At 44.5% G+C, this 22,326-nt stretch overlaps 1 pseudogene; it reads right to left on the bottom strand.

Annotated features, from left to right (window-relative positions):
* Window positions 1-4,005: 4,005 nt before the first annotated feature.
* The window catches only part of LOC142929676 (exosome complex exonuclease RRP44-like), a 75,462-nt pseudogene continuing 57,141 nt past the window's right edge, over window positions 4,006-22,326 (bottom strand).

The following is a 22,326-nucleotide window of genomic DNA, read 5'->3' as shown; positions in this document are numbered from 1 at the left end:
CGTTTCGGCCACAACACAAGCGGCCTTCATCAGGTGAAGGGACGAGACTGTCTGGTAGGACAGCGCTGGAGTGAAAGAGCCACGTTCAGATCACGGCCTTTAAGCTGTGTGAGAGGAACAAAGCGCCTTGACAAAGGAATTAGCATATAGTTTAGCATTGAAATGGCTGAATGATTAGCTTGTGACTGGTCACAGAAATAGTTATGTTAAAAGTTAAAGCATACACATCCGCAGAGGCACCCCTTGACAATGGAATTAGCATAGAATTTAGCATTGCAATAGCTAAGTTAAAGCATACACATCCGCAGAGGCACCCCTTGACAATGGAATTAGCATAGAATTTAGCATTGAAATAGCTGAGTGATTAGCTTGTAACTGCTCACAGAAATAGCTACGTTAAAGTCAGACCATACACATTCACCGAGGCACTTAGTACAAATCAAACAGGAGAATTTAGCATTGAAATAACTAGGCGAATTTAGCATTGAAATAACTGTGTGATTGGCTAGTGACTGGTCACAGAAATGACTATGTTGAAGTCAAGGCCTACACATCTGAGCTATTCACAGTACTATATAGTGAACCAATAAAAACTAAAATATAAATTACCTTAATGTTATCAATAAACTCTATATTCTCCAATCAGCTAAGCTACCAACAATAAGTCGTTATATATCACAATGCTATATGGCGAAAAAATGGGTGGATTCTTACCCTCAACTTTAGCACCACGGATAGCTACGGGCCCCGTTCAGACGGACGAGTTCGTCCATGGTCGGAACAGAGGAGGGGGAGAGAGACAGCTGCGAGGCCCTAGTATACTCCATGTTGTAAAACCATACCATTAACCGTGGTGTGAGAGGTATTAAGAGGCAATGCTGGCGAAAGAGCTGCGGTCTGAAGGTCATCGTAAAATCTTCTTTGGTTCTTTCGGTAAAGTCACGTAGAATGATAATAAAATAATAAATTGATAAAATAAAATAACACAATAATATTCTCACGACGTTTCGGCCACAACACAAGCGGCCTTCATCAGGTGAAGGGGGCGAGACTGTCCTACCAGACAGGAGAGTCTCGAGAATATTATTGTGTTATTTTATTTTATCAATTTATTATTTTATTATCATTCTACGTGACTTTACCGAAAGAACCAAAGAAGATGAATCATTGCAGTCACGAAAGCTTTAAATCGAAAAAAGTCATCGTAAAAATACAATTAATTAAGATCACGAATTTTGTGTACTGTATTGAACCGGACCTGGATCTTGTGTTTGTTTAGAATTTTGGAAATCTTTTTAGTAACGCCTGCGATATATGGAAGTGTGATGGTTTGACCGGAGTATCAAGTGGTTGTTTCTGTATGGAGGGAGAGACAGCTTGGCGGATGGTACGGTCAGAGTAACCATTCCTTTTGAGGGCCAGGTGTACATGTTTTAATGCATTGGTCAGGTGGTGTTGGTCCGAAATGCAATGAGCCCTATGGAATAAAGTTTTGATGAGAGAATTCTTTTGGGCTGGGTGGTGGTGGGAATCAGGTTTCAAGTAGGAATCTGTGTGGGTGGGTTTCCTGTAGACAGAATGCCCCAATGAGCCATCAGGTCTCCTCTCAAACAGAACATCCCCCTCCCCCCTTCCCCCCCCCCCGCACCAAACTGCAAGTCCACCGGCACGTACACCACCTCTTTCCTAAAATCCGCCAATCAAATGCTAATTTTTATGCTAATCTCTTTGTCAGAACACCTTGTAGGCTCGCACACAGGTCCGATGTCTGAGCGTGGTTGTGTTTCGCTAAATTCTCCTGTTTGATCAGTACTAGGTGCCTCGGTGAATGTATATACTCTAACTTTAACATAGCTATTTCTGTGACCAGTTACTAGCTAATCACTCAGCTATTTCAATGCTAAATTCGATGCTAATTCCTTTGTCAAAGGGCACCTCTGCGGATGTGTATACTTTAACTTAGCTATTTCAATGAGCCATTTCAATGCTAAATTATATGCTAATTCCTTTGTCAAAGCGCGTGGTCTTTTTCTTCTTCTCACACAGCTTAAATGTCGTGATCTAAGCGTGGCTACTTCCACTCCAGCGCTGTTCTCCAGACAGGCTCGTCCCTTCACCTGATGAAGGCCACTTGTGTTGTGGCCGAAACGTCGTGATTTTTTGTTATTTTATTTTCACCTACGTGACTTTACCCAATAGAACCAAAGAGTATGGATCCTAGCAGTCACGAAAGCTTTAAATCTAGAACCATTCATTTTGTTAACAAAGTAGTCACAACCATCATTAGACCTCCTTTGCCAGTACCAAAATATAATAGGATTTTCCCCTTTTTTCTGGCAACAAAACTGAAACCTTTTACGAGGAATCATGTGTGCATTAACCACAATACTTGTGGTGAAAATGCAAACAAAAACACACTGATAATATTTGCAATATATGCGTACGCCTTTTGGCGTCCTCTGGTCTCGCACCAATTGGGTCGAGGCTCAAAAGAAAGCCGTCCCTGGTGTGGACCAATCAGTCTCAAGGACAATGTATATATTATCATAGAGTGTTTTTTGTTTGCATTTTGACCACAAGTATTGTGGTTAATGCACACATGATTCCTTGTAAAAGGTTTCAGTTTTGTTGCCAGAAAAAAAGGGAAAAACCCTATTATTAAAGTAGTCACAATTAACGTATATACTGTGGTTGTGGTGGCGTAGCTATCGAGTGTGCAGGCAGTGCAACTGCACCAGGACCCACAGGCCGGAGGGGCAGGAGCCAGGCTACGACACCTACGTAGGGTGCAAAACACGTTCAAAATACAAATATTTTAGCCCAGTAGCTCTTAACCTTTACTGCAGCCTTGCAGTAAAGGTTAAGAGCTACTGCTCATGCCAAGAAGGCTATGCCACTGCTTCATTATAAATTTGTTTTTAAAACTCACACAGATACGATCGAACAGCATTGTTCCTTCCAGACGCAGGCTTGTGAAACGTGTACCTCTTTATCACTGTCACCGTCCCCTCGCACCCTCAGAGTCCCCTCCAGGTAATTCTCACGACTCGCAAGGAAGGTTCCCTGGACAAACCGGCCGGAGCGCACACCTTGCTGCAGCTGGGACAGCGGGAGACGTTCGGGGAAGATTACCCGGGACTCCACCACATCCTGCACACGTACACAGCACACGCACGGCACATGCACGCGTCAACAACAATTTTGCAACCGCCATCACGTAACGAGACGAAGGATCCAGTCTGATTTATCTCAGAGCAGTACGGCCATCCGTGTTAGAGAACGTTCCACAAAAGCGGATATCATAGAGCTACCTCTAGAGTTTCACCCTTCCGTCTCTGCTTTTTGCTAAATATGCCACGTTATGAATCTAGGATTTATTTGATTGATTGACCATTGCTGGTGAGGATGAGACGTTCTAAAAGGGAGCTGTTTAACACGTATTCTATCGCGACCAATATCCATAATAAAGGTTTTTTGGGTAAGAGCGCGTAAATGTGTGTAGTTAACCAGGTACAGCCAATTAGTAAGGTTTGTTACGTAAAACAAAACGTGTCAATTAGTTACTACTGCAGCACGCCAGTGTATTGGAGAGTAAACCCACAACACTTACAAATCGAGTATATCGTTTCCCTGGCGATTACAACCAGCGAAACGTCGTACTCAGCGCAAGGCAAGTGTCCCTTTCTTCAGTGAGGCAGCTGGATGCAACGCGGAAGTGAGGGGTCGGACAAGGGTACAGGCCCGCACCAAAAATATGAGGGGGGGCAGAGCTGATGCACGCATACGGAGTCTCACCTGCTCCGAGGCCAGTGCCAGACGGTCAATCAACTCAGGGTTGTCCAGCAAGCTGCGCACGTATTCCTCCACTGGGGGTACACAGACACGCGCAGATAAACGCAGACATTATAATTGGCGACACGCTTTACCGGACGATTTAGAGTGCCACCCAAAATGTAAATTTGTTACTTTTCAAGTCATGGCTGCTAGATTTATTAATATTCCTGTTTAACTGAAGCACTGTTTAACAAGAGGCACTACAGACTTGATTCAAAGCTTTCGTGACTGCAGGAATTACTCTTTGTTTTTTTCGGTAAAGTCACGTAAAAATAAGAAATAATAAAATAACATAATAGCGTACGACGTTTCGGTTGCAACACAAGCAGCCATCATCAGGTACAGAAGAGCTAAATTTACGAGAGAGAGGAAACATAACCCCAGATGTATATACAGACACAAGTAGGGTGGAACTAACACAGATACAACAGGGGACACAGAGAGAGAAGCATACCAAACAAACAGGGTTTAGCAACATTTGGAAACCATATAAAGCAACACAGACGGTCGGTCAAAACACAATTAATGCATAGTTTGGTTGATTACGCTATTTCAAAGATTGCTAAATTGCAAGTTAAGTATGAAATTTAAAATACAGACCGCGCACACACACATAGACATCCAAGTAGAGCGAACCAGCACAGACACGCACACAGTGAAGTCGCCTTAAATAGGCAGAGAAGGTAAGGCTGAGAGACAATGGGACAATTTAGCATGAGGTATGCATGGAGCAAAGGGGGTGCAGCAGCACACACTCGAAAACACCAAGGCCCACACACAGGCAGAGACAGCACAGAGACACAAATCCAAGCCAAGAAACAAAGGCAGATACACAAGCAGAGACAACACAAAGACACAAACCTCATACCTCCCCGTAGAGGTAGTTCAGACTTGATTCGAAGCTTTCGTGACTGCAGGAATTACTCTTAGTTTTTTTCGGTAAAGTCACGTATAAATAAGAAATAATAAAAAAACTAAATAGCGTACGACGTTTCGGTTGCAACACAAGCAGCCATCATCAGGTACAGAAGAGCTAAATTTACGAGAGAGAGGAAACACATAACCCCAGATGTATATACAGACACCCAAGTAGGGGGGAACACAGATACAACAGGGGACCTGGCTGCGAGGAAATTGCTGGTAACGCATCGACACATCACCAAAATTTGCGACTTTGGGCTGGAACGGGACGTCCACACTGACCCCAAATACGTGAAGGGCAATGTGAGTCCTAACCTTACTTAGCATCATCAGCATCATTATCAGTATCGCCAATGTCATCACCATCATCGGGATAGAAGGCCCATCACTTTAATTGTACTCAATGTTTTTATTTTATTTAGCACAGCCCCTAAGAAAAAAAAGAGTGGGGGGTGCTGCCACACATGGTGGTGCAATGGCCCCCCCACCCTAGACTTGCAATCTAGAGGTCGGTAATTGGATTCAATCTCTCTGCTCTGCCGATAGTTTAAAATATGGGGCAATTTCACAAATCGCCTTCCTCCTCCGCCCCCCCCCCCACCATGTGGTACACGGGGTAACTCTGGCCCAGAATAACCTGTGGTGGTGACCACCAGGCTAACTACACTAATTACAACATGACTAGCTACGACAGACCGGGACCACAACTCGGGTCCAGGTCCACGTGTTGGAGACTCGGTAGAACGTAGACGCAGACAAAGGTTTCTTCAAGATGAACAACAACGCCGGTCCCTCTGGGGGACCCGGCTTATATTCTCTGTGGCGTGGCTGGCTCCGCCCTTGGCCACAACCACCTTCTAGAATCATCGAGCAGCAGGATCTGGACCCCGACCACGTGACCACCCCTAGACCCCACTTGGGGCCCCTTTGTAGACTTAACCGGTCACGTGTCCTCTCGGGTCAACCAGAGTGCCATGGCCTTTTGTAACCCCTTTCATACGGCCGGCATTCCCACACCCTATCCTGTCGGGCTGGCACTGCACGCCAAGCGTGATGCCATCCAGCTGATCAATCAGTGCTGACCGAGCCCCTCTAGGGCCAGTACTACACCCACACCATAGTGGTATCCGCGATGTCAATACACCGCACGCCGTGCCTCTCTAGGGCCGGCACTACACAGTGACATCCCGTGATGTCACTACACATTTAACACTTCAGGGTAGTGGAGGGCTAGATGACGCTAATTTGGCCAGATGAATATGTGGCCTCACGCAAAAAACGTATGACGAATCGCGAAGCATCGCCCTGAACTGAATTTACTGAACGTATTGTTGTTGTGCTTGTGGCCATGCGGTCATGTCCATTAGGTGCCTCTGCCTGTAAAGTGTATGTCTTCAGAAAGCATGTTCCATGGGCTCTACAAGGTGCAGAGCGACGTGTGGTCATACAGTATGCTACTGTGAGAAATCTTATATTTTGCTGAGACAAACTTTCACTTGCCACAAACATTCGGGGCCCTGAGTACAGAAGATCCTCACAGCAGACAACGATTGTAGTCTTATCTTACACTATGATTTTTAATTGCGTAAAGTTCAGATTTAAAGCTTTCGTGACTGCAGGGATTCATCTTCTTGGTTCTTTCGGTAAAGTAACGTAGAATGGAAATAAAATAAAAAAAATAAAACGTAATAAAAAAATAAATTTTCACGACGTTTCGGCCACAACACAAGTAGCCTTCTTCAGGTGAAGGAACAGAACTGTCGGGACGACAGCACTTCAATGACTGCTGCTAAGATTCGCAGTGTCGTTTAAACTAGGTGGGAGAGGTAAAGCGCCTTGACAAAGGAGTTTACATATCAAACAGGATAATTTAGCATTGAAATAGCTGCGTTAAAGTGTTGGATCAGCAGGGTGTTAAAGTCAGAAATTAGCATGTAACTGGGAGATTAGGATGATGTTAATGTGAGGGATTAGCATGTGACTGGTCACGGAAATAGCTATGTTAAAGTCAAAGTTTCCATCTCAACAGAGGCATTTAATATATGGACGCTAAAGGACTGCAACTACCCAACTATCATACAATAAACAGATGTGAAAAAAAACTAAGTAGAAACTTCATCAATATAATAAATGTACTCAATATATTCTTCAATAAATTGAGCTATAAACATAAAGTAACTGGGTATACACTACACTATCTAATGAATACCATATAGTAAACTAATAAAAAAACTAAAATACAAACTACATCAATGTTATCAATAAACTCTATATACTCTCCATCAGCTGAGCTACTAACAATAAGTCGTTATACATTACAATGCCATATGGCGAAAAAAATGGGTGGCGGTTTTTTCCTTCTTTCCAACGTTAGCACCACGGAGAGCGACGAGCCTCGTTCAGACTGACGAGTCCATCCATGCTCGGAACGGAGGAGGGGGGAGAAACAGCCACGATGTGCTGCTCTGTCCTGTGTTGCATTACAACCATGCCATAAACTAGACTACTATACATTGTAACGTTATAGCTTCCAATCTAAACTACATTGTATAATATCGTATACACAGCCCAATGTAAGCTCTATGCATTATATTGATATGTCTCCAAATAAACTTTTTCCTACATTACACAACTATACACCGTAATATACACTACCACAGACAAACCCACCCTTGAATTATACAATGAGTTACTTTAGACTGCCCTATACTTTAGACTGTAAAATATTAGACTTGTAATATTACACTATGTATTATTCTACCAACCCTACTGTATACCACACATATATTCACTGTAAAATTACAATACTATATATTGCCTTATGAATTATGTTAAACATTACAATGTTATACTATTTATTATTATATAACATGCTATAAACCAGGGGTGTCCAAACTACGGCCCGCGGGCCAACTGCGGCCCGCCATCCATTTTTAATTGGCCCGTATCAAAGTTTAAAAATATAATGGACTATGGCCCACTGTATTGCATTTCTTAATTTAAACACTAGATGGCGCTATTGTCTTGAACAAGGCAGCGTCTCCACAAAGCAAGCAATCGAAGAAAACATTTGCTCAGGGTCACCAGAAATGCCGGAACCGAAGAGACGCAAGATTGCAAGCGAGTGCAGAAAATTTCAGACTCGGTGGAAAAATGATTTTTTTTTCATTGAAACCAAGGGGAAGTGTGTTTGTTTGATTTGTAATGAGAGTGTTGCCGTGATGAAAGAGTACAATGTACGACGGCATTATGAAACGAAACATCAGACCTTCACGTCCTACACTGGCGCCGAGCGGAGAAAGAAGGTAAAGCAAATGGCAAGCTAGCCTGCTAACGCAGCAGCAGGGTTTTTTTTTCCGTGCTAACAAAGCTCAAGAAAATGCAACAATAGCCAGCAATGAAGTAGCTCAACTCATTGCCCTACACGGGAAACCTTTCTCAGACGGTGACTTCATCAAACAGTGCCTCACTAAAGTCGTGGGAATGTGCCTGGAGAAAATGCAGGATTTTAACGATGTTAGTATGTCCAGAAATAAGGTTGTGCGGCGAATTGAAGACTTGTCGGCTAACTTAAAACAGCAAGTGTCAGATAAAGCTTGTGCTTTCGATTTTTACTCGATTGCATGTGATGAGAGCACAGATGCCACGGACACTGCACGGCTGTTAATTTTTTTGTGGGGAGTTAATGAGAATTTTTGCATTACGGAGGAAGTGCTTGATCTTCGGAGTCTAAAGGGGACAACAACTGGGAAGGACATGTTTGAAGCTGTGTCAGATTCAATTAACCAGGCTGGACTTAAATGGGACAAGCTGTGTGGAATTACAACGGATGGGGCTCCAGCAATGACAGGCGAGCGCAAAGGAATGGCTTCTATGGTGAGTGCCAAGGTGCAGGAGAGCGGAGGTGAGACTGTTAAAATGCACTGTACCATCTACCAAGAAGCCCTCTGTGCCAAGATAATCCAGCTTGGCGATGTGAACACAGTTGTGAAAAATGTCAAAAAAAATTATGGCCCGAGGGCTTTACCACAGAGAATTGCAAGCGTTCCTCTCTGATGTCGATGCTGAATACGGGGACCTACTCTACCATTCTCAAGTGCGCTGGCTCAGTCGCGGCTCCGTGCTGCAGTGGTTTTATTCCCTGAGATCATATATCGACAAGTTTTTGAAAGAAAAGGGCAGACCTCTCCATGAGATCAGTGACCCTTTATGGTTGGCAGGCCTGGCTTTTTTAGTTGATCTCACTGATCATCTCAACACCCCGAACAAGAGACTACAAGGCAAAGAGCAGCTGGTACCACAGCTGTATGTGCACATGAAAGCATTCCGTGCGAAGCTCCGTCTCTTCGAGTCACAACTGCGCAACTTCAATGTAGCGCACTTCCCCACGCTGACCGAAATCAATGCGCATTTCCAAATGCCAAGCTCTCTGCAAAAATGGGAGAATATGTGTCTGTGACCACATCTCTCATGACAGAATTCAGTCAGCGCTTCCAAGATTTTTCTGTCATTGAGAAGGAAATCACACTGTTTGCGGCTCCGTTTTCAATGGATGCAAAAGAAGTGGAGGAGACACGTTGAAGAGAAACAACAAAATAACAAAATATATATAAAACAATAAAAAATTCTCACGACGTTTCGACCATAACTCAAACGGTCATCATCAGGTTTGAGTTATGGTCGAAACGTCGTGAGAATTTTTTATTGTTTTATATATATTTTGTTATTTTGTTGTTTCTCTTCAACGTGACTTCACCGAAAAAACTAAGAATATGAATTACTGCAGTCACGAAAGCTTTAAATCAAAATTTAAGTGGAGGAGAGTCTGCAATTAGAACTGATCGAAATTCAGTGTGATGATTCTCTGAAGAATCAGCATCAGCTTCTCTCCCTACCTGACTTCTACCGGAGGTTGGAAAAGGCCAAGTTTCCTCTGACGAGACGCCATGCAAAACGAATGATGAGTCTGTTCGGCTCAACATACATATGTGAGCATGAGTCTGTTCGGCTCAACATACATATGTGAGCAGACATTCTCTCTGTTAACGCTGAACAAAAGCAGGCTGAGAACCAGAACGACCGACAGCCATCTCCGTGACGTCCTTCGCATCTCAACCACCAAACTTACTCCTGACCTGCCAGCTATCCTTCAGACCAAAGCGCAGCATCACTGCTCCCACTGAGCGTAACATTATTCCCATTACAGGTGAGTTAAAAATATACACACCGTTTTCATTTGTTAATAAGCCCAATTAAATCATAAATTCAGTCAATTAAAGTTGATGACAATTTTTTTAACAAACGTTAGTTGATGTGTTAACAAGCCCAATAATGTATTTGTGTAATAAGCTTGAAATATCCACATCCCCTATTTGTCTTCTTGGCTCTCCCTTCATGTGGACAATGAAGGGGGATCAGCACCCTAAGAACCAATCTGAGGCTGTCACTGAGAGAATTACCTGCCAACCTTTTTGTAAAAAATAAAATTTAAATCTACTAATGAAGAGCTATGATGGAGGCTTTTTTTCTTCAAACATGTTCAATAATCAAACGTAATTTACCTGCATTTGATTGATTTTGACAATATTAGTGCATGAGAAGTGAGGCAGTATACCTCACGTCTAATGAGTGGCCCAATCCTTCGTATATTTTTCTGTATGTGGCTCTCGGGAAAAAAAGTTTGGACACCCCTGCTATAAACCATACCATTGACTGTCGTGTGAAAGGTATTAAGAGGCAGTGGCAGCGAATGGACTGCGATCTGAAAGTCACCATAAAATACAATCAATTAAGTACCAAAATGGTTTATAACGTCTTTCCAATGGTTACTAAGCCAGAATCCATCTTCTCGGTTGAAATTGTTTCTGTGTTTGTATATGTGGATGGCCTCATGAACGAATCTCTCATGGTAGCCGGATGGCTTGCAGAGAATGTCCGTCTTGGAGAAGTCAATGTCATGTGAGCCCACTGAATTATAACAGTGATCTGCCACGGCTGAGGTGCTCGTCCTACCGTGTTTCAAGTCTGCTTTATGTTCACGGATGTGGTCCCAGATATGTCGTTTGGTTTCTCCAATGTAACTGCTACCACAGAGGCAACTTAGTTTGTAGACGCCTGGGTACTGTATGTCTGGAGCCACATCTTTTACAGACGGAACCAGATCACGGATTTTATGTACTGTGTTGAATCGGACTTGGATCTTGTGTTTATTCAGGATTTTGGAGATCTTTTTTGTGACCCCCGCAATGTAGGGTAAGGTGATGGTTTTGAATGGCTCCTCAAGAGGATCCTTCTTCATGGCTGGAGTGATGGCTTTGCGGATTGTGTAGTCGGAGTAACCATTAGCCTTGAGAGCTTGGTGTACGTGCTTAAGTTCACTGGCAATGTGTTCCTGGTCGGAAATGCATTGGGCTCTATGGTATAGAGTCTTGATGAGGGAGTTCTTCTGGCATGGATGGTGGTGGGAATCCGGTTTTAAGTAAGCATTCGTATGCGTAGCTTTCCTGTCGACAGAGTGGCTCATTGAACCATCAGGTCTCCTTTTAATTAGGACATCCAAAAAGGGTAGCTTGCCATCTTTTTCGACCTCCATGGTGAATCTGATGGCTGGGTGTATGGAATTGATGTGGTCGAGGAATTGGTTTGTGTTATGGTCGAAACGTCGTGAGAATTTTTATTGTTTTATATATATTTTATTATTTTGTTGTTTCCCTTCAACGTGACTTTACCGAAAGAACTAAGAATATGAATTACTGCAGTCACGAAAGCTTTAAAAGAAAATTTCATTGGAAAGACGTTATAAACAATTTCAATTCTTAATTGATTGTATTTTATGGTGACATTCAGACTGCAGTCCATTCGCTGGCACTGCCTCTTCACACGACGGTCAATGGTATGGTTTATAGCATGTTATAATAATAAATAGTATAACATTGTAATGTTTAACATAATTCATAAGGCAATATATTGTATCGTAATTGTATTGTGAATATACAGCAGTGTGGTATACAGTAGGGTTGGTAGAATAATACATAGTGTAATATTACAAGTCTAACATTTTACAGTCTAAAGTATAGGGTAGTGTAAAGTAACGCATTGTGTAATTCAAGGGTGGGTTTGTCTATGGTAGTGTATATTACGGTGTATAGTCGTGTAATGTATGAAAAAGTTTAGTTGAAGACATATAAATATACTGCATAATGTTCGATCTTACATTGGGCTGTGTATACGATATTATACAATGCAGTTTAGATTGGAAGGTATAACGTTACAATGTATAGTAGTCTAGTTTATGGCATGGTGGTAACGCAACACAGGACAGAGCAGCACATCGTGGCTGTTTCTCCCCCCTCCTCCGTTCCGAGCATGGATGGACTCGTCCGTCTGAACGAGGCTCGTCGCTCTCCGTGGTGCTAACGTTGGAAAGAAGGAAAAAACCGCCACCGATTTTTTCGCCATATGGCATTGTAATGTATAATGAGTTATTGTTAGTAGCTCAGCTGATTGGAGAGTATATAGAGTTTATTAATAACATTGATGTAGTTTATATTTTAGTTTTATTAATTCGTTTACTATATGGTATTCATTATATAGTGTAGTGTATACACAGTTACTTTATGTTTATAGCTCAACATATTGAAGAACATATTGAGTACATTTATTATATTGATGTAGTTTATACTTAGTTTTTTTTCACATCGGTTAATTGTATAATAGTTGGGTAGTTGCAGTCCTTTAGCGTCCATATACTAAATGCCTCTGTTGAGATGGAAACTTTAACATAGCTATTTCCGTGACCAGTCGCATGCTAATCCCTCACATTAACATCATGCTAATCTCCCAGTTACATGCTAATTTCTGACTTTAACACCCTGATGATCCAACACTTTAACACAGCTATTTCAATGCTAAATTCTCCTGTTTGATATGTAAACTCCTTTGTCAAGGCGCTTTACCTCTCCCACCTAGCCCAAAAGACCCTGCGAATCTTAGCAGCGTTCATTGAAGCGCTGTCGTCCCGACAGTTCTGTTCCTTCACCTGAAGAAGGCTACTTGTGTTTTGGCAGAATTGTCGTGAGAATTTTATTTTTTATTATGTTTTATTATTTTATTTCCATTCTACGTGACTTTACCAAAATAACCAAGAAGTTGCATAAAGTTGTTGCATGCTTGGGCTCCAGATGCCGAAATTACCTTTTAAAAAACGGCCAGTCTCATCAGATCTCAGAAGCTAAGCTTGCAGCGCCCAGCCCTGATGGTAACCCGGGGATACAAATTAATGTGGAGAAACAAATGTTCGCTTGTGACGACCAAGACTACGCCTGTCCTCCCAAGGACAGGCCTCACTGATTCCGAAGACTTTCATTTTCAGGAGGGTCCTGCCGAGTATTTTTGCAGTAGGGAGGCGATGTTGTGCTGTGCAGTGCCGGAGAGTAAGCTCATGCAGCCCGTCCACCCTGTCCCCTCTCCTCCCGTCGGGACGGGTCGGTCACAATAGCATTCAGAAACACCCTCCACGTCACAAAACAGTTCAATTTCTCAATCCGCAGGTCAGCTCAAATCTGTATTGTGGGCGTTCCCTTGTACTCTACTGTGTACGAGGGGCTCTGGATCCAATCCCCTGATCACCATTGCATTCACTTAAATAATAATAAATTCTCCTGGCCACCCATAGAAAATTAGAGTGCACAATTATACGTGTGATTCATCACAGGCGAGCTCACACCGGCCACACTTCCAGCTTAGGGCCTCGCATTAAGAGAGGGGGGGGATCTCTAAATACGAAACAAGAAATGGACATGAGGTTTCGAGTTTTAACATAATTGCTTAATAAATAAAGATCGGTGAGAAAAAAAGACTCTCCAAAGCAGTTATTTTCATTCTGCTGACAAAAATATACAGGCATTCATAGAAGGGGCCTCTTAAGCTTGACAATGGCATAGGGCGCCAGCAATGCCATCATCCGGCTCTGCTGCCGAGTGTCATCCCAATGAAGTAATTTGCAGGTAACGTTAGCATTGGGATGCTTGGCCAATACCCAGTTACATTGTGATTGTGTGTTTTCTAGCTATGTGAGCAAACTGGATAATTAATTAACCAAGGCCCTTCTTGTTGCGAGGGTCAAAGATCACCGGTGCACCACCCTGCCACCTGAAACGATAGTTCGCTTATAATTTCTTGGTTATTTTAGTGTGCACATTTACACGCGATAATCACATCTCATCTCAAGCATTTGAAAAGGGCACCCTCAGTGGCAACTGTTCTCTGTGTGACACACGGTTATTCAGCACCTAACCTGTAAGGAGGTCAAGTGCTGTTTGCTGCGAGCAATCCCAATTGAGTGATTCGCAGTGAAGTTTTTTTTTATACATGACAACTGTCGCCTGTGATGCTGACACACGATGGCCATACTTTATTTTAAATAATGTCTTGGGCTCGTTTTTATTTTTTTTCGTTGAATTTTATTGAGTAAATCACGAGCCCGTTACAGTGCGCCACGGGACTGCACGTCATTCGAGTGGTGCATTCACAATGCAACCGGACCATTTATTAGGGGGGGCTGACGGGAAGGGGGGAGTGAGGCCTGCGCCCCCCCATAAACTGGGGGGGTGGGGGGGAGAGGGGGGCATTGTGACAGGCGTATTGTAGTAGGTGTAATCTGCTCCACGTTTGTCTTGATAAAGGAGCCCTGTGCAACCTGCTCGGTGTGTGACGTGCGTGCTCATCGGTGTGTGACGTGCGTGCTGCTCGGTGTGTGATGTGCGTGCTCCTTGGTGTGATGTGCGTGCTCCTTGGTGTGACGTGTGTACCGCTCGGTGTGTGATGTGTGTGGGTGTAGGAGAGGTCCCTTACCCTGGCCCATGGCAGTCGATGACAAGTTCTACCGCTTGATCTGCGATGGCTACTGCATGCAGCCACCCCCCTGCTGTCCACCGCAAGTGTAAGCCGCCCCCCCATACCTCCCACACCAGGTTTTATCCACTGCTGGACTGATGCGTTTCTATTGTGGATGCAGGTGGCTGACGGAGGAGAGTGCGAAGTGTTTGTTCTGGGATATTCTTTGATTTTAATTGTAGTGATTCAATTAATTGATTGAACAATTGCTTAAGGGTGAATTACGTGATGTGTTATTGGCAGTGAGTTGTGCTGGCTGGTTCAGTCTCGTTGACACGGCCATTATGAACCCTCTTAGTCTGGAATGTCCTACTTCCAGCCGTACGTGCTGTTGCAACCCACAGACTCCTCACATACAATGAGGGAAAAAAGTATTCGATCCCCTGCTGATTTTGTACGTTTGCCCACTGACAAAGAAATGATCAGTCTATAATTTTAATGGTATGTTTATTTGAACAGTGAGAAACAGAATAACAACAAAAAAATCCAGAAAAATGCATGTCAAAAATGTTATGAATTGATTTGCATTATGAGGGAAATAAGTATTTGACCCCTCTGCACTTGGTGGCAAAACCCTTGTTGGCAATCACAGAGGTCAGATGTTTCTTGTAGTTGGCCACCAGGTTTGCACACATCTCAGGAGGGATTTTGTCCCACTCCTCTTTGCAGATCTTCTCCAGTCATTAAGGTTTCGAGGCTGACGTTTGGCAACTCGAACCTTCAGCTCCCTCCACAGATTTTTTATGGGATTAAGGTCTGGAGACTGGCTAGGCTACTCCAGGACCTTAATGTGCTTCTTCTTGAGCCACTCCTTTGTTGCCTTGGCCGTGTGTTTTTGGTTATTGTCATGCTGGAATACCCATCCACGACCCATTTTCAATGCCCTGGCTAAGGGAAGGAGGTTCTCACCCAAGATTTGACGGTACATGGCCCCGTCCATCGTCCCTTTGATGCGGTGAAGTTGTCCTGTCCCCTTAGCAGAAAAACACCCCCAAAGCATAATGTTTCCACCTCCATGCTTGACGGTGGGGATGGTGTTCTTGGGGTCATAGGCAGCATTCCTCCTCCTCCAAACACGGCGAGTTGAGTTGATGCCAAAGAGCTCCATTTTGGTCTCATCTGACCACAACACTTTCACCCAGTTGTCCTCTGAACCATTCAGATGTTTATTGGCAAACTTCAGACCGGCATGTATATGTGCTTTCTTGAGCAGGGGAACCTTTCAGTCCTTCACGGCGTAGTGTATTCCAATTGTTTTCTTGGTGACTATGGTCCCAGCTGCCTTGAGATCATTAACAAGATCCTCCCGTGTAGTTCTGGGCTGATTCCTCACCGTTCTCATGATCATTGCAACTCCACGAGGTGAGATCTTGCATGGAGCCCCATGCCAAGGGAGATTAACAGTTCGTTTGTGTTTCTTCCATTCGCGAATAATCGCACTAACTGTTGTCACCTTCTCACCAAGCTGCTTGGCAATGGTCTTGTAGCCCATTCCAGCCTTGTGTAGGTCTACAATCTTGTCCCTGACATCCTTGGAGAGCTCTTTGGTCTTGGCCATGGTGGAGAGTTTGGAATCTGATTGATTGCTTCTGTGGACAGGTGTCTTTTATACAGGTAACAAGCTGAGATTAGGAGCACTCCCTTTAAGAGTGTGCTCCTAACCTCGGCTCGTTACCTGTATAAAAGACACCTGGGAACCAGAAATCTTTCTGATTGAGAGGGGGTCAAATACTTATTTCCCTCATTAAAATGCAAATCAATTTATAACATTTTTGACATGCATTTTTCGGTATTTTTTGTTGTTATTCTGTCTCTCACTGTTCAAATAAACCTACCATTAAAATATAGACTGATCATTTCTTTGTCAGTGGGCAAACGTACAAAATCAGCAGGGGATCAAATACTTTTTTCCCTGCCAATGAACATCTGAATGATTCAGAGGACAACTGGGTGAAAGTGTTGTGGTCAGATGAGACCAAAATGGAGCTCTTTGGCATCAACTCAACTCGCCGTGTTTGGAGGAGGAGGAATGATGCCTATGACCCCAAAAACACCATCCCCACCGTCAAGCATGGAGGTGGAAACATTATGCTTTGGGGGTGTTTTTCTGCTAAGGGGACAGGACAACTTCACCGCATCAAAGGGACGATGGACGGGGCCATGTACCGTCAAATCTTGGGTGAGAACCTCCTTCCCTCAGCCAGGGCATTGCAAATGGGTCGTGGATGGGTATTCCAGCATGACAATAACCAAAAACACACGGCCAAGGCAACAAAGGAGTGGCTCAAGCAGAAGCACATTAAGGTCCTGGAGTGGCCTAGCCAGTCTCCAGACCTTAATCCCATAGAAAATCTGTGGAGGGAGCTGAAGGTTCGAGTTGCCAAACGTCAGCCTCGAAACCTTAATGACTTGGAGAAGATCTGCAAAGAGGAGTGGGACAAAATCCTTCCTGAGATGTGTGCAAACCTGGTGGCCAACTACAAGAAACGTCTGACCTCTGTGATTGCCAACAAGGGTTTTGCCACCAAGTGCAGAGGGGTCAAATACTTATTTCCCTCATTAAATGCAAATAAATTTACAACATTTTTGACATGCGTTTTTCTGGATTTTTTGTTGTTGTTATTCTGTCTCTCACTGTTCAAATAAACCTACCACTAAAATTATAGACTGATCATTTGTCAGTGGGCAAACGTCCAAAATCAGCAGGGGATCAAATACTTTTTTCCCTCACTGTAGAGACCCACATACTTCTTCTCTCTCTACAAGATAAACATGACCAGTGTTTCTGCACTACGTATGGAGATGCAGTGACATTTAGACGCCGCTGTGTGAATCCATACTGTAGATATTTTATGCCTTCATGACCCTCTACCTACTCACACCCCCCCTCACCCCCCTCGCCACCTGACCCCCTTCATCCCCCTCCGTGACGTCATTAACATCATCGGCACTCATTCAACCATTCTGAGAACGAACGCGCACTGGAAGAGGTGAAAGCGCAGTCCGAGCTTGTGCACGATTCGCCTTCCTCGCACCCTTACCGCACCTTCCCCTCACCCCACAGCCGCAAGGTGATGCACCACTGCTGGAGCCACGCGCCGTTAGAGCGCCCCACGTTTGAGGCGATCCTCGCAGAGCTGAGACCGGCCTCCAACGATGACAAGATCGACAAAGGCGAAGAGGTCGGCTGGGAGCCGTCGTCCGTTCCGTCCGAGTACACCTCCCTCACTTGCTAGGATCGCCCTCGTTACCCTGTCCACTCTAGGGGTGAATAGTTATTTTATTATTTCAAAGATTACCGTGCTACACTTGTTTATTCAGGGAAGTCTCACTCTTTTGCAGGAGGGTCCTGTCCAGCTTTCACAGAAGGGGGCGATGTTGCCACGGTGTGTAATCCCTGTTTAAGTAATTTGCAAGTAAAATCTCACTGTTAGTATTGGTTGTTCTTTTTTGAAAGCTGAGAACCCTGAGAAAACGCGTGCACAACAGGGGAAGAACATGCAAAGTCCACAAACTCTCACTTACACGCCAAGACTAAGATCCCCCCATGTAACAGACTGTTGGGTAAGTGCCGTTATGAACACTTATGCAGGCCAGCACAGCATATGGGGTTTGTCTCTGCCAGTGCTGATGTTTTCACAATGCACCAAGTACTCATTTGAGGCCAAGGGTAGGTCCAGGAATGGTTCAGATAATTGCCACTGGTGTTGGCCATGAGCAGGAATTATACCAGGATTAATGGATTCATAGTACAGCTCGCTAACCCGCTGCACTAACGCTCCCCATAAACATCTGTAACATAAACAAACAACAGCTCGTACAAATACAAGAACAAATACAAGAACCCCCCCCCCCCCCATAAGGTACATCGTGTTGTTTTGATTTCACGACTCGGCGCGACTCGCGAATACTCAAAGCGAGATGCTCGTGGTTAGTAAACAGGTGTCCAGTAGTCAATCCGTGTTTACTAAAATCTCGTGGTTGGTAAATTAGCGGTTGGCAATGGATTCCTGTACATGTATGCCTCTACTTACGAAAGGGATGCGTTCTTCGAAAAACGCACGTGAAACAAAATATCGTAAATCGGAATGGCTTTTCCCATTAATTGAATACGAAAAACTTGCGATGTGTTTCAGACAGTCATTTCTACTATAAACCCAAAATAAACACCAACATTTCACAATGCAAAAAATAATAAAGAACAAATATTACAACGGTTGAATAATAATCAATTTAAAACAAAAATAATTAACATCTTCAAGGAACTCACCAAAAGATCTGCATGTTGGAATGACTGGAGAGGTGACGAGGCGTTACTTTTGCACTATGGGGATACCGTGACACTGCCGTGGATGGATGACAGCTTTTTGCTTGATGATCTCATGGTGCGTGCCATGTGATATATTGTTTCCGCTGAAATCCTATTTCGTAAGTCGAAAAGTATCCTTAATTTGTCAATTTCGTTTTCACTAAATTTCGTGAATGGAACATTCATGAATCAAAACACAAAGATTTCCTGTACAACCAATATAGACTGTTGGGCCAAGTGCTGTCGTCAAGCACCTAATACAGAAAATAAAAAACACGTGCATTCATGCACAACCACGTACAAATACACGTCACAATTATAAGCACATGCTTTCAACAGAAATTACAAATGTTATATATTGTGCTTTAATGATTACATTTTATATTAGTGTGTCTTAATATTACACAGTAAATATCTTCAAGGACGACTCTTACAGTCCCATCATCACCACCATCATCACCAAATGTATCATTATCATCATCCTAACCATCTGTATAATAAATCACCATCTGTATCATCACCACCAAAGCAAAGACTCCCTGTATAGCCCGAATAGACTGTTGGGGCAAGTGCTGTTAGCGAGTACCTGTGAAGGTCAGCATGGCACACGAGGGGTGGGTGGCCAACACCACGCCCGGCCGCCTTTGTCTCCCCAGTAGTGATGTTTACACCACACCAGGTACTCATTTGAGGCTGAGTCGACCTAGGGGAGGTCCATGACCGGTTCAGAGAGTCGTTACCAGCGTTGGGCATGAGCGAGAATTTAACTCTGGTCGCCGGGTTCGTAGTGCAGCGTGCTAAACGCTACACTACCGCTACCCACCACCTGTATCACCATCATCTTCCAGAGTTAATACATTTCATGTCAATAGCTGGAAATGCTTGTATTTGTAATAACAAAAAATGCATAAGTAGTTGTCACTCACTCACCCACACTCAAACGGTCAGAAAGGACTGAAAGATGAAATATCTTCAGAACCCTACATCCTGAAACTAAACTAATTATTTCAATTTTACCAAGAAAGGCCCACTGAGCTATATCGCACACTCAGGAGTCCTGATTCCACTTCTGGGAGTCTCAAGTCCAACGCCATGGAATTGTATATGTTTAAACATGTGCGTGCATGTGTGATTGTGTGCACGTATGTGTGCATGCGTGCCTTCATAAGCGCATGCGTGTATGCACGTGCGTGTGTATGCACGTGCGTGTGTAAAATAACTTTAGCCATGACATTTGGGATATGTTAGGTTTAGGGTTAAGAGCTTTGCGCACGTAAACAGGTGGGTGTGTTAACTCACCAGTGTGTAGCTCACCTCACCGGTGAGCTGGTGTGTACGCTATCTAATCTGTAAGCTTACGACTGTGTGTGTGCACACTAGTGTGTAAGCTCACTGATGTCTAAACCTGCTGGTGTGTGGCCTCACTAATGTGCAGCACATTTTGTGGAAGCTCACTAGTGTGCTTGCACACGAGTGTGCCGGTGAGTGTGATTGTGTGTGAGTGTGCGGTGAGTGTGTGTAAATTTGTGTGAGTGCGTGTGTGAGTGTGTGTGAGTGAATGAGTGCGGTGTGAGTGTGTGTGAGTGTGTGTGAATGCGGTGTGAGTGCGGTGTGTGTGAGTGTGCAGTCAGAGTGTTGGTAAGTGAGTGTGCGGTGAGTGTGTGTGAATGTGCAGTAAGTGTGCCGGTGAGTGCGTGGTGAGTGTGCAGTGAGGGTCCAGTGAGTGTGTGAATGTGCAGTCAGTGTGCCGGAAAGTGAGTGTGCGGTGAATGTGGTGTGTGTGAGTGTGCCGGTGAGTGTGTGGTGAGTGTGTGGCTTGACGTGTCTCCGTATCAGTCTTACTCAGCCACCCCCTTACTTGCCCACGCGTAGATCCGTCCTGCCCACCAGACAGCTACATGCGATTCAAATGTCCACGTACACATGACATCACGTTGCGATGCGCATGTGTGACATACATGTGCCACGTGTTGCACACACTACGCACGTCCCATGCACAAAGGGCATGCCTTACAAGTGATGACCACGCGATGCAGGTGCTTGCCTTGTAGATGTCACGTACCCGTGACGCACGTGGCCCGTGCACGTGACGCGCGTGCTCCGCGCTGCCGTGTGCTTTGACCAGGGCCGTCCATAGGGGGTGCGTGGGGCCCCCCCCGATGCCTTCAAACTAAACCGGAAGCATTACATGTGACACTGATGTCTACACGTGGGGCCTCCCCCGAAGCGCGGGGCCCGGGATAGTCGGTCCAATTTGCCGGACACTCGGGGACGACTCTTGATTTGGCATACGCGACGCGCACGTTGTGTGCGCTGTGCGTGGGGTGACTGGCCCGATGTGCGTGCCAGGCAGGGCAAGGGGGACTGCCATTGATTGTGTCGAGACCTTTTGTATGGGTGACGAGATGAACGCCAAAATTCAACGCAGGCCGCCACACAAGGGCTGCACATTTCAATGTTGAGCAGGCCCCTGTGTGTCCATGCGTGTGGGTCCCTGTGTGCTGTTTCTGTGTGCGTTATGTGAGGGTAGCAGTGACGCAGTGGATAGTACGCCACGCTCCGAACCCCGCAAACATGCGAGTTGGAGTCCCGCTCATGGCCAACACCAATAACGATTATTTATCTGAACTGGTCCTGGGTCGATTCAACCTCAAATGAATACCTGGAGCGGTGTGTGTAATACGTCACCACTTGGGAGACAAAGGCGGCCGGGTTTGGTGTTGGCCACCTACCCCCTGGTATACCATGCCGACCTTCATTGGTGCTTGCGAACAGCACTTGCCACAACAGTCTGTTAAGGCTATATGGGGGATCTTCGTCTCTGTAGTGGGAAACTCGTAGGTGTGTGCATGTGTGGAGGGAAACCTGTACTGCTGTCGTACGTTGTGACCGGGCGAGGCCAATTTCCGTCCTCATGGTCGGCCACGGCGTCCTGGTCTTCGTACTGCTGCTTGTTTTTGCCTGTAATGACACCCAACATGGACAACCCCATCACCTGCGTTCAAACAAGTGTTACACAGTATGAACAACACGCGCAATAAAGCAACCACAAAGCACATACACTTTTAAATATAAAAGCACTGGGGGTCTAGTACTGTAGTCACCAATCCGTGCGTATTATTTATTTATTTGTTGGTCATTCTGATGGCAGCACAAACAGAAGCTGCATCCATAACTTCTCAATCCGCACAGTCCCAGGCCAAGGTCCATTCGTGGAATTAATACAAATATTTACTTATTAGAGGGTGTTTTTGTTTGTTTGGGTTAGATCGCGTAAATCTTAGTCAAGTTTGTCACGTAAACAAAACATGCCAATTAGTGACTATTTCAGCACATCGGTGTGTTGGAGAGTAAACCCAAAACATTTA

The sequence above is a fragment of the Petromyzon marinus genome, chromosome 33, assembly GCF_048934315.1.
Source record: "Petromyzon marinus isolate PM22_M1 ecotype Great Lakes invasive population chromosome 33, UKy_Petmar_22M1.pri1.0, whole genome shotgun sequence".
Taxonomy (NCBI): Eukaryota; Metazoa; Chordata; class Hyperoartia; order Petromyzontiformes; family Petromyzontidae; genus Petromyzon; species Petromyzon marinus.
The sequence above is the reverse complement of the archived record's forward strand: the minus strand, read 5'-3'. Positions and strand labels throughout refer to the sequence as shown.